The sequence below is a fragment of the Podarcis erhardii genome (assembly GCF_964252035.2).
Source record: "Podarcis erhardii genome assembly, chromosome: 17".
NCBI classification, from domain to species: domain Eukaryota; kingdom Metazoa; phylum Chordata; class Lepidosauria; order Squamata; family Lacertidae; genus Podarcis; species Podarcis erhardii.
Genome location: NC_138515.1, coordinates 26283835 through 26296025, shown reverse-complemented (window position 1 = coordinate 26296025; position 12191 = coordinate 26283835). Strand labels below are relative to the sequence as shown.

Sequence of the window (12191 nt, the reverse complement as noted above, 5' to 3'; positions counted from 1 at the left end):
CAGCAGTGAGTCAGCAGCAGAGACTAAGGGCCAGATCCTGTGCCATTCGGCTAACTGCCGATGAAGTTGCTTTGATTTACACCAGCCAGGCATCTATTGTTTACCAAATGTCACGCTCCTGACCTGCATTAACAACGGCATCTCAGAAAAATTATGCATGTTTTAAGTTAGGATGATATTCATGGATGCAAAACCTCTATCACATTTGCCAGACAGGTGTGTATTGAGGGCGGGGGGACCTACATATAAAATCCCACGGATAATAATAATATCCTGCCATTTATAGTTAAGCAGGCATGTTAAAAATCAGAGGTGGTGGAGGGAAGAGAAACAGAGAAGGAAACCAAATGGGGAATTCAAATACCTACATCTTACTGTTATAGGCATTCAGGCCATTCTTTTTCTTTGCAGGTTTTTGTAAAATCCACACAGAACCTCATTTCAAGTCATCCTGAATATCTACTTCACACACACACACCTATTTTTGGCCCCAGTGATAGGCACTACACCATATCTGTCATTCTGCAGTGTCAAAACATTTCTTTCTCTCCTCCTACATACATGCCCTCATTATTTTCTCTCTTACACAAGTTCCTCAGCTGCCTTCTAGTTGAAGAAGCCCCCCTAAGAAATACAGTTAAAATTTGCAGTGACGTTCTACCCTTAATATCATGAATCATCCAGATAAAGGCTTCCTTGAATTTCATTGGCAGTGCCTATGTTAAAATAGTTAAGCCTTCTGTCATAACTACAAGGCGTTGTCCAAACGTTACATCAAATTGTTGTTGAAATGAGGAAATAAGCTCTTTTATATTGCTTCTCCCTTATATACTGCTCCTAGTATCCCATTTTACATTTACCAACTGATGCTCAACATCTGCAAGTATGAAACTAAAAATTTGACTATTGATATTTGGCTCCACGATTAGGACATATGCATATTTCATATTTTCTCAGGAATAGTATTTTAGTATCTATAATTCAGGTGGGGAAAAACAAGTGTGGCTTGGGGAATGGAATGGCAATGATCAGGATCCTAAAAGGCCCTTGAGTTTTCTTGAGTGCCAACATTTATATGTACAGTTATGTACAACAAATGTGTACATTTTTTTTAAAAAAAACCCTCTGAAAAATGAATTATTTCATGATCTTCCCAAGACTGCCAATCAGATGTAGAAGCTTGGTAGATAAGTGTGTAAACTACTCTGAATTAAATGTTGCGCTTTCCAAGCCCAGCAGTGGCATTTGTGGCTTCAGCATGTTTCATTAGAACCCTCCATCCAGTTTTGTGTGAATGTTATAGACATATGAAAGGGGGTCAAAGAGTTTCGTGAAGTTAAGATACTCAGCATACCATATGAAGTATGCAATTCCACACCAATAACACAAAATGAGAAGGTCACAACACAAACTTTTACAGGTTTCTGCCCACAGCAATTCCTGTTGCAGACACAGAATGTTAGTTTTACAGAGTCTGACAAGTGCCATTGTTCGGAAAGGTTTTGTAGAGATTTGCCAAAGAAAGATATAGCAATTTCCTTCCTTTCCTTATCACTACACAACATTGCAAACCACTTCATTGCATTGTTCAGTGTCTCCCGATTCAAGGTTGTTGTTTTTTTAAAAAATAAAATAAAATAAGAAGATTGACTCATGATAAGCAGAAAGAAGGGGAAGATTTTCTAACGTGGTAGTGTAAGGGAAACTGGTTTGGGCAACTGAGAGGCAAATTATTAATTATTTAATAAATAAATATGATAAATAGCAATATTTTTGCTGAGTCAATTTTAATCTCATATTTCATTGCTCTTGTGATTTATGTAAGTAAGAATTATTCTAACAATGCAATCTTAAAAACAATACAACAAGAGATTAACTGATGTTGAGGTACTCACACACATTTAAATCTACCATTACGTACTGGTAAAGTAGTATGATAACTTTTAATAGATCTCCAAGCTGTATATGTATCTCTCTAAAGAATACTGATCTATTTAGTAAAAGGATACGATATTTTCTGGAATGCCTTAGTTGAAATGCACAACCTACCTACAAAGGGTAGCAGTTTGGATTCAGTCTGGATCCAGTTTAAAAGTGAAGCCCTAAACATGCCTATTGAAAGTCCTATTGAATTCAATGGGGCTTATTCCCAGATAAGTGGATTTAGGATGACCACCAGTTTCAACTGAAATCAAGGGATATCCATTCAACTAATGTAGCCTGGATCACCCCAATGTTTTCAGAAAGTGGTGAGTTCTGGAATCATGTAGGTGTCACTTTCTAGACTGTTATACATTATTTACTTTGGAGTTAAAATCTGTTACTATCCTTGTTATATATTGGTAGTTGCTCCTGCTCTATTATTGCTTATAAGTAGGGATGAAAAGATTTGTTAATGTTGGTTCTTTCCATATCTCGTTTTCCCAATCTTAATTTGTTCTTCAGTTTTCTACAAGCTCAAGGCTCGGTGGTTTAGATCACAGCACAACCTGTGTCCCCTTTCATAAGATTTGGGTAAGTGCAAATTTGGGTAAGTGCAAATTTCAAAGGATGGTTGTGATTTGGTTCCATCGTGTTTTCGAAAGTGAGAATTTGATAAATTCAGGTTTAAATTGGAACTGAATCTGATTTCTCCTCTATTCCTAATTGTATTCTGCTCTGGTCAGACCTCACCTGGAGTATTGTGTCCAGTTCTGGGCACCACAGTTCAAGAAGGACACTGACAAACTGGAACGTGTCCAGAGGAGGGCAACCAAAATGGTCAAAGGCCTGGAAACGATGCCTTATGAGGAACGGCTAAGGGAGCTGGGTATGTTTAGCCTGGAGAAGAGGAGGTTAAGGGGTGATATGATAGCCATGTTCAAATATATAAAAGGATGTCACATAGAGGAGGGAGAAAGGTTGTTTTCTGCTGCTCCAGAGAAGCGGACACGGAGCAATGGTTCCAAACTACAAGAAAGAGGTAAAGGTAAAGGTACCCCTGCCCGTACGGGCCAGTCTTGACAGACTCTGGGGTTGGTGCGCCCATCTCACTCAAGAGGCCGGGGGCCAGCGCTGTCCGGAGACACTTCCGGGTCACGTGGCCAGCGTGACAAGCTGCATCTGGCGAGCCAGCGCAGCACACGGAAACGCTGTTTACCTTCCCGCCAGTAAGCGGTCCCTATTTATCTACTTGCACCCAGGGGTGCTTTCGAACTGCTAGGTGGGCAGGCGCTGGGACCGAGCAGCGGGAGCACACCCCGCCACGGGGATTCGAACCGCCGACCTTTCAATCGGCAAGCCCTAGGCGCTGAGGCTTTTACCCACAGCGCCACCCGCGAAGATTCCACCTAAACATTAGGAAGAACTTCCTGACAGTAAGAGCTGTTCGACAGTGGAATTTGCTGCCAATGAGTGTGGTGGAGTCTCCTTCTTTGGAGGTCTTTAAGCAGAGGCTTGACAACCATATGTCAGGAGTGCTCTGATGGTGTTTCCTGCTTGGCAGGGGGTTGGACTCGATGGCCCTTGTGGTCTCTTCCAACTCTATGATTCTATGATTCTATGATTCTAACTGATAAATGCTTTGAGAGAAACAAGGATGCAGAGATTACAAATGGCAATCTATGACCTGCAATTCACGGGCAGCTGCTTAGTCACAAGAGTAATGTATCTTTGAGAGGTTAGAAAATGCCTCTTTGAGAGGTTAGAAAACAAAACAGCATTTGGGGTTGTTGTTTTTAACAATACATTTCAGTTAGTCTCATGACTTTGGGGGAAATCCTGCTGCTGCTGAAGTAAATGCTCAGCTACAACATGATTTTGTAGGAAATAGCTCTGCAGGCTCAGGTTTAAAACTAACCTGGTCTTGTGATCTTTGTCTCCAGCAGCTTAGTGTTAATGGACTAGAACACTAAAACTCCAGCTAGTGATAGGTTGTAAAATATCCTTATTTGAATTGGAACAAAATTCCCTATTGGATTATGTGTGTGTGAGAGAGAGAAGGCGTTGAAGGTCCTCAAACCCAAAAAGTCATTTGAATAGAGCAAAGCCTCAAACCAAATAAATATCCACAACCCTATTTAGATGCATGCATAAGGATGATGGAGAGATGCCAAATAACAGCAATGGGGATAGGTGGAAATTAGAATTTTGGAAGTATTTAATGGTAAGCATATGTGGCCATTCTGGAAATATTTCTGCAGAGAAGTTATTTGCATTTCTTTAAATTGCATAAACATTACCATTTATTGACTTTCTGGTTTAATTGGCAAAGAAAGTGGAATAATGAGATGGTTTTAAAGGCTTGATTCTAAATTTATACTTGGTAGTAAGTCTCACAGGGTGGGACCAATAAATATGTTTTAGACTGCAGCCATAAGAGATTAATGCTTTTGATACGCTTTTCCTTCTGTTTGCTCCCAGTTGATATGAGGCAGCAGCCAACAGCATTCTACTTTATAGCAGTATGTCATTTTGGCCTTGTAAAAGCTCCCCTATGCCCCAGATTCAATCAGAAAACAAATCCACAATTGAAATACGTTTTTTATTCATGTCCAATGACAATTGATAAAGATTCTCTGCTACTACAAAGTGATTTTGTGCTAATATCAGACAACTTAAGCATGATACAGAATATCGCACAATATCCTTCTAATGTGCAAGTTACCACATGCCTTTTCGAAGTCTCATAAATCATACGCAAATTATAGAACAGATGAAAGCAAGAAAAAGCTTTTATTTACCCCTGATATTTCAGGCTGAGATTGCAAAGCTGCTAACTTTACAATGTTTATATGGTTGTTCCTGTCATTTAAACAATTTATTTTAAGATTTACTTGTGATCGTCCAAAATCTGATGGTAGGCAATATTCCTAACCAAACGTTGCTTAGTAGTTTTCAACTGTTTGGATTTAACGTACCCAGCAATCTTGTGCTAATTCTGGGGAACATATGAACACTGAAAATAGTAGGAGGCACTTGGATGTTCCAAAGGGCTTGTTAATGGCTTTTCATCCTGATGTACAAACTATGGCTACATTAGATGGGCATTAACTTGTGAATACACACTGCTAGTAATAACCCCCAAGAGAGTACAAATCATTATATTTTTAAAGCTATTTGATGATGTATTCCTTCCTGTGTGATTCCATTTCACCCCAGTACCCCATTAATACATTCAGAATGTTAAATGTGGGTGGGGGTTGCAGCAAAGTTGAAAGCAACAGACATACTCCTGCTAAAGTGTTTTTTTCCCTTAAGCTTTCTGATTTCATTCAAGCATGTGCCTAACTCCCCCACTGAAATCAGTGAAATTAAAGGTGCTTAATTTTGATTGGATTGCATCCTACCTTTGCAACACCAAGTAAAGATAAGGGAGAGCAGAATGGCTGTGATCTGCTACAGGAAACATACTATACAGTACTATTTTACACTGAATAGTGCATTGAAACACAACTAGATTACGGAAATTATATGCAGGGTATGTTTGCAGAATGAGACAAGAGTTATTGTCAGAGCAACTGCAAAAAAATGACCAGGAAGGGATCTGCAAATTCTGTAAAACATTTTGCTAGCAAGGGCTAACAGGTACATTATCATAGTACCTGAGGGCATAGAATCAGCCAGTCATGTACCACTGTAAGTTTCTAGCTCCAATGTTTAGATGCAAAAACAATGCCCAGGCATGGGTGGCTACATATATGTTATGACAAGCTTGACTTGTCAATCTCCTGATACCACTGCTTGAGTAATAAGGACCCGTCTTATGCCTCTGACTAAGTTGTTTTAAACTGTTTTTTTAATATTGTGCTTTAATTGTTGCAACTGGGACCTTAGAGTGGAGGGGTGGGCAAATAATAATAATTAGTAATAATAACAATAACATTTTGTTGGCACAACAGTTTATATACCCCACCCTAAACATTTATTTTTCAGATCAGCAATCTTTGGTTATGCTTAAAAGGAGATAAAACCCTGCTCAGCTGAAGCAGTACAGTGCAGGAGGCCTGAAAATAAACACCAACTGGAGAGACAGTAGAAAATACATCAGCTGCATATAATTGGATTGTATATTTATGATGGTAATTCCTTTCCGTTTACTCCAAGGTCATCCAAAGGTTGAACAACTGAATGACTTATTTACAGTTTATGTTATCATTAATATATCTCTTCGAATGTGTGACAACTTCAATAGGATATTTTGCTATGTCACAAAGTCGAAGCACTGGAGGCAGATGAGGCCTTTAGAAATATGAGTTGGGGGGAATCCACAGATCCCAAAGCTGACCCTCGTTTTACTCCAAGGAAGCTTGCTCTGTGCCCCCCAAAACAGAGGATTCACACTCTTCAGTTAGGTAACCAGAATTCACACCTCCATTATTTCTCTACCCTCATAATTCATTCCCATTTGCTCTCAATGAATGAATGGGTGAAAAGGCAGGATATGCTATTTAGGTGCTCAGACTTCTATTCAGGTAACAGCCTTCTTCTTTGTGAGATTGTCCCAGATGCTGTACAGTCTGACCTTGCCCTAGCCACCTGAACATGCTGTGCACTATTCACTGTAAGCTTCTGATCCCTGTTCAATCTTCTCCAAGCTCTGTGTGGGCAAATACTCTGGCTGCAACAAGGAAAATTGGGGAAGCAGCCATTTCTGGCAATAATTTTATAATAATCTATTTCAGGGATGGAGATCAATGAATCATCTAGCTGTTGCCATCCCTATCTCTGCAACAGATGAATAGATGCTGACTACGGTGGATGGGAATTGGAGTCCAACAACATATAGAGCAGCACAGATTCCCCATTCTTGATCTACTGCCTCCTGTGCAAGCCTTCTATTTAGCATGAGAGATATACAGAAAACATCACTTTCTCTTGATTAGAAATACAATTCACAACCCATATCTTTGAGCATGTCTGACACTTCTTATGGGGGTTGACAGACAGACAAGGGGCTGAAAAAATACATGACTAATTCAGAATAATTCCCTCCCCCCCTTGAAAAGCAGCAACAATGGAAAATTATTGACCTTTCTTGATTAGATAACGCTTATGTTGGAGCCGAGGGCTAAATGAACAGGAAAAGTACACAGGGTGCATATAACATTTATAACTAGTCATACAGCACTTTCTCAACATGGATGGAAGACTTAAGTTTCCGTAGCTCGAATATACTATGATGTATTATTTCTGCGTTCCTGCAGCTGTCTTGGTAAATTGGAGACCACAGACTAGAGGTTAAAAATCCAGCGAGGAGTCTGGACTAGAATGAGATTCATGGAATGCAGGATTCAGTGAAGATTAGAATTCTTGAAAGCAAGGGAGGTTGGTGGTAGAATTTTCAGGACCCCGGACAGAGCTCAGCTTCAGGGCTCTCAACACTTTCGTTCTCAAGTGATCCATTTTATGTTCCCAGAGACTGACTACACACCTTTCAGGTTCTACTTCCCTGCTGAGGTCAGAGCCTTCCCCACCTAGAGCCTAGCATTCTGTCAACTTTCCACAAGCAGCCACCTTGCCTACATTGTCACACTAGCACTGCAGAGTGCAAAAGGTCCTTGGCAGGGAGTATGCTGGCTCTTTGATGGTAATAGGCTCAAGGACTGCAGTTTCTGGGGACCTAGGAGTGGAGGTCGTAGCGATATCTAGTTCTTAAACCCTATGTCTCCTCGGTCAGCAACAATGGCACCTCAGTCTATGTGTCTGGGTCACTGCTGATCTTGGGATCATGACAGAAGCCAAGAGGCAGCTTTTACAGCTTCTCTTCCTGACATCATATGGAATCCACACAGGGAAAGCCATGGTAATTTTATTGTCCCAAACCTTGTTGCAGTCTAGAGAAGTGTGTTTCAATAGAGTACAAGCTTAATCAAATCAATCCCGAATTTCTAGCTGAGGCAAGTGTTTCGTGACTGTTTTTGCTCATGGCAGCAGGAACAATTAAATGGGATGCAATGGCATCTATGATTATTAAGAGGCAAACTGGCAGAGGAAGAAAGGCTTATTTCTAGCTTCCTCTCCTCAATTTCTGCTTTAAAAGTAACATACTTGCAGTGCACCAGAGTTATTAAATGGACCAAAGCAATGACAACATCAGTCAAGGACAAAGCTAAGAGAGAGTGTTCTCAGTGTCTTCATGCCATGGAAACAACCACCTTTTCCCACATTCCTAACTAATGGCTTCTCTGTCAAGCCAATATTGATGAAAAGGGAATATTTTTCTATGTTTTACACAGACTGATATTAGTCTCTCACTAAGATTGCTTGGATTAGGGATGGAGCAGAACGGCATTCAGTCTGATTTGAAGCATTCATTCTATTCCCAGTGGTGTTGCTGGTTTGCTTCCCAGTATTTGGAAATTTGTTAAGTCTTTTCTGACCTGGACCAATCTGTACAAACTAATAATGACAATAAAATGATGCCCAGAACCTAGTATTATTTTCTTTGCATATGAAGGCAAAAACCTGCTGCTTCTAAAACAAGGATAAATAAAAGCTCCTCTGCCATTATACCATTTGGTGGTATATAGCTCACAAATATCTCAGGGAGAAGGAGAGACCAATCTCTCCAAGATCTCAGTCCCATTTAGCATGCAGCTCGAAGGGCTAACTCTGCAGTGGCATTTCAATCACCAACACTATTTTTTCTCTGAGACTGAAGCCCATTAGTGTTCTAAACTGGAGTACTTCCCCAATGCTCGGTTGAAGCAAGCACTTTGCTGACAGTTAGGGGCATAATAAATCTTACCACAAAACTCAGGCTGATATTCTCTTAGATGATTAAATAGTTAGGGCCCAGGGAAAAAAATGACACAATTCAAGGGTTGCTTTTAACCCAGCTAACACATAAAAAATGAAAAGGGGCAGTATATCTCATACCTCCCCCTTCTTTCCATCATCACCCCCCAAGAAGAATATGAAGTGCTGTCCCCATATTATAGCCTAATGCATAATTCAAAAAGCCAACTGTATTTAGGAGCAGACAGGCAGCTTCGCCTACCTTCAGAATGTCAAGCAGCATATGTCTGATCTGAAGGCTTTTGAGTCACGTTTGTCTAGCACTGTTTGGAAAAATAAATGAAGCACAAATCCTGCAATACAGATTTATTCATTTTTATATCCCACCCTTCTTCCCAAACAGGATCACATGATGGCTAACATAAAACACTACACTAATCTTGAAAAATAAAAATAAAACGTCCTCAAAAACAACAGGAAAAAAATACCCCCATAGCATCAATCTCTCCTCAAAAGACTGGGCAAATGGGTGAGTTTTCACATTGCACCTGAACATAGCTGGAGTGGGAAACTACCTGATTTTACCTGGGAGGGAGTTCCATAGGCAGAATCTCTCCCAATGATTCCAAAGTCTGGGTCAGAAGGTACTGAAAAAGTGCTCCTTCATGTAATTCGTTCTATGTAACAGAACTGCGGTGATAGTTTACATTCCAAAACTTTATTAGCCTCCAGCTAGGCATTTGTGGTGGGACGCAGGTGGCGCTGTGGTCTAAACCACTGAGATTCTTAGGCTTGCCAATCGGAAGGTCGGCGGTTCAAATCCCTGCAACGGGGTGAGCTCCCATTGTTCAGTCCCAGCTCCTGCCAACCTAGCAGTTCAAAAGCACGTCAAAGTGCAAGTAGATAAATAGGGACCGCTCCGGCAGGAAGGTAAACGGCGTTTCCGTGTGCTGCTCTGGTTTCACCAGAAGCGGCTTAGTCATACTGGCCACATGACCCAGAAAAACTGTCTGCGGAGAAACGTTGGCTCCCTTGTCCAGTAAAGCAAGATGAGAACCGCAACCCCAGAGTCGTTTGCAACTGGACTTAACTGTCAGGGGCCCTTTACCTTTTTACTCATTTGTGAACAAAGGACAATTCCTAGTTGCGTTTCAGCATTGTTTTCAATGACTGTTACTCTTAACTGACACCTTTCCCATGAAAGTTCATCTGAAAAGATTTTTCCAGAACCCTTCGGTATTTCATTCATGTTTCTTGAACGCCTTTCTTAATCATAGTGCCACTAATTGTGCTTTAAAACTAACCAAGTCAATTGAGACTGCAGGAGGCTTGGGGAGAGAAGAACAATTGTGAGATCAATTACCCTTGTAGGCTGTGCATTAAAATTAAGCAGGATAAAAGCATTTGAGCTCATTTTCCGGCTGGATTGCAGGTTTTTCTCTCTCTAAAAGTAAACTGGTAACAAATGAAATGAAGGGGTGTTTATGCTGCTCTTCATGAATAGTGAATGTCTGTGCTGGCGCTACTGTCAGTCACAGTATTGTCTCACTATTTAAGAAGGAAGTTGCATATTGTATGACAGTATTGACATGATGGCTAATATAAAACAGTATGTTTTAGGACCCACATTTAATTGGAAAATTGAGGATTAATGCAGAAAATGCCTAAGGTGGAATCACTCATTCCAAAGTACCCATAGGCAAAAAAATCCCCTCATATTTTCTTTTTCTATATACACTGAGCTTTTTTAAAATAAAAAAGTAGTAAGGGGGAGCAGTCAAACTTGTAATTGCCCAGCCTCTAGTTCTCAAGCAGTGCAGTCCAGAATATATTGTTTGTGCAAAATAGCCTGCGCTAGCTTAAAACGAGATGTGCACAATGTAAGGTTTGTGGGCAAACCTCTTGGATAATTCCAAATGGAGAAAATGGGGGTATACGAAAAGTGTGATGCGAGCAAAGAGAAAAAAGATTAGGTTAACAGATGGGAATGCGTAGGGACTGAGCACATTGGCTATATAGCATAGTGAAAAAGAAGGCTGATCGCCGAAGAATTGATGCTTTTGAATTATGGTGCTGGAGGAGACTCTTGAGAGTCCCATGGACTGCAAGAAGATCAAACCTATCCATTCTGAAGGAAATCAGCCCTGAGTGCTCACTGGAAGGACAGATCCTGAAGCTGAGGCTCCAATACTTTGGCCACCTCATGAGAAGAGAAGACTTCCTGGAAAAGAAGGGGACGACAGAGGACAAGATGGCTGGACAGTGTTCTCGAAGCTACCAGCATGAGTTTGACCAAACTGCGGGAGGCAGTGGAAGACAGGAATGCCTGGCGTGCTCTGGTCCATGGGGTCATGAAGAGTCAGACACGACTAAACAACTAAACAACAACAATAGTGAAAAATGCTATGATCACAGAGAACCTGACCAAAAGAACCTGTGGTGGTACATGGACAGAAGGGTGGGGTAGCAGAGCCTGAGCTGGAACCCAGATCAGTACTATTCACTAAATGCCAAGCTCCACCAGCATTCCTCCAGTTTATAAAATACAAGCCAACCCCCCCCCCCCCGCCCAAATCAATCATCTCTGTATATGAATGAAACAAGGGAACTTATAAAGCTGCTTTACAATGAGAGAGATCAATGGACCACCTAGCCCTATGCGGTTGACACTGAAGAGCAATTTTCCACCAGGACTCTCTCTCTGGAGATGCTGGGGCTGCATGAAAGGATGTGCTGTGCCACTGAGCTATGGGCCTCCCCCAAAATGTTTTCAAATTGTAGTTGCAGTCCTACTGATTGACACATAGGCTCTAAAATAGTGCAGATTATATATTTTATCCCTTCCTCCTTCAAACAGGAAATAACTTGGTGAAACCAAAAAGATTCTATCCTACCGTTATCAATACAGCTAAGAAATCCAACTAAAGTTATTTTCTAAATCTATTTTTGATTCAAACAATTCTCTGATATCCAGCATATCATGCTACGTATCCCCCAATTAATAGTGGTAGTAATATACAGTAGTACCTCAGGTTAAGAACTTAATTTGTTCTGGAGGTCCGTTCTTAACCTGAAACTGTTCTTAACCTGAGGTACCACTTTAGCTAATGGGGCCTCCCGCTGCCGCCGCACGATTTCTGTTCTCATCCTGAAGCAAAGTTCTTAACCCAAGGTACTATTTCCGGGTTAGCGGGGTCTGTAACCTGAAGTGTCTGTAACCTGAAGCGCCTGTAACATGAGGTACCACTGTATAGCTGTAGATGCAGAGAAACCATCAGGAATCTTAACTATAGTCATTTAAGCAACTACATTACCTCCTGCCCTCTTTTTGAGCATTAATGATCTATCTTTCCTTCTTATGAGAAAATGGCACAATGCATCATAATGTTAATGAAGTTCATGAGCTTAACTCTCCACTCCGCAAATGCTGCTATATTTTCTGTTTCACGCCCCAGCATGCTCTTAACTGGGTA

The 12191-nt window shown here is 40.9% G+C and overlaps 1 protein-coding gene and 1 long non-coding RNA gene across 15 annotated transcripts in view; one reads left to right on the top strand and one right to left on the bottom strand.

Moving 5' to 3' along the window:
• The window catches only part of LOC309332617, a 36484-nt gene extending 28084 nt beyond the window's left edge, over positions 1-8400 (top strand). For both annotated transcript variants that reach the window (XR_014152248.1, XR_014152249.1), the window contains 2 exons: positions 5914-6059; positions 6663-8400. This is a non-coding gene — a long non-coding RNA (uncharacterized lncRNA). The remainder of the gene's footprint in view (positions 1-5913; positions 6060-6662) is intronic.
• The window catches only part of NRG1 (neuregulin 1), a 512253-nt gene that overhangs the window by 64721 nt on the left and 435341 nt on the right, over positions 1-12191 (bottom strand). The window lies entirely within an intron of this gene.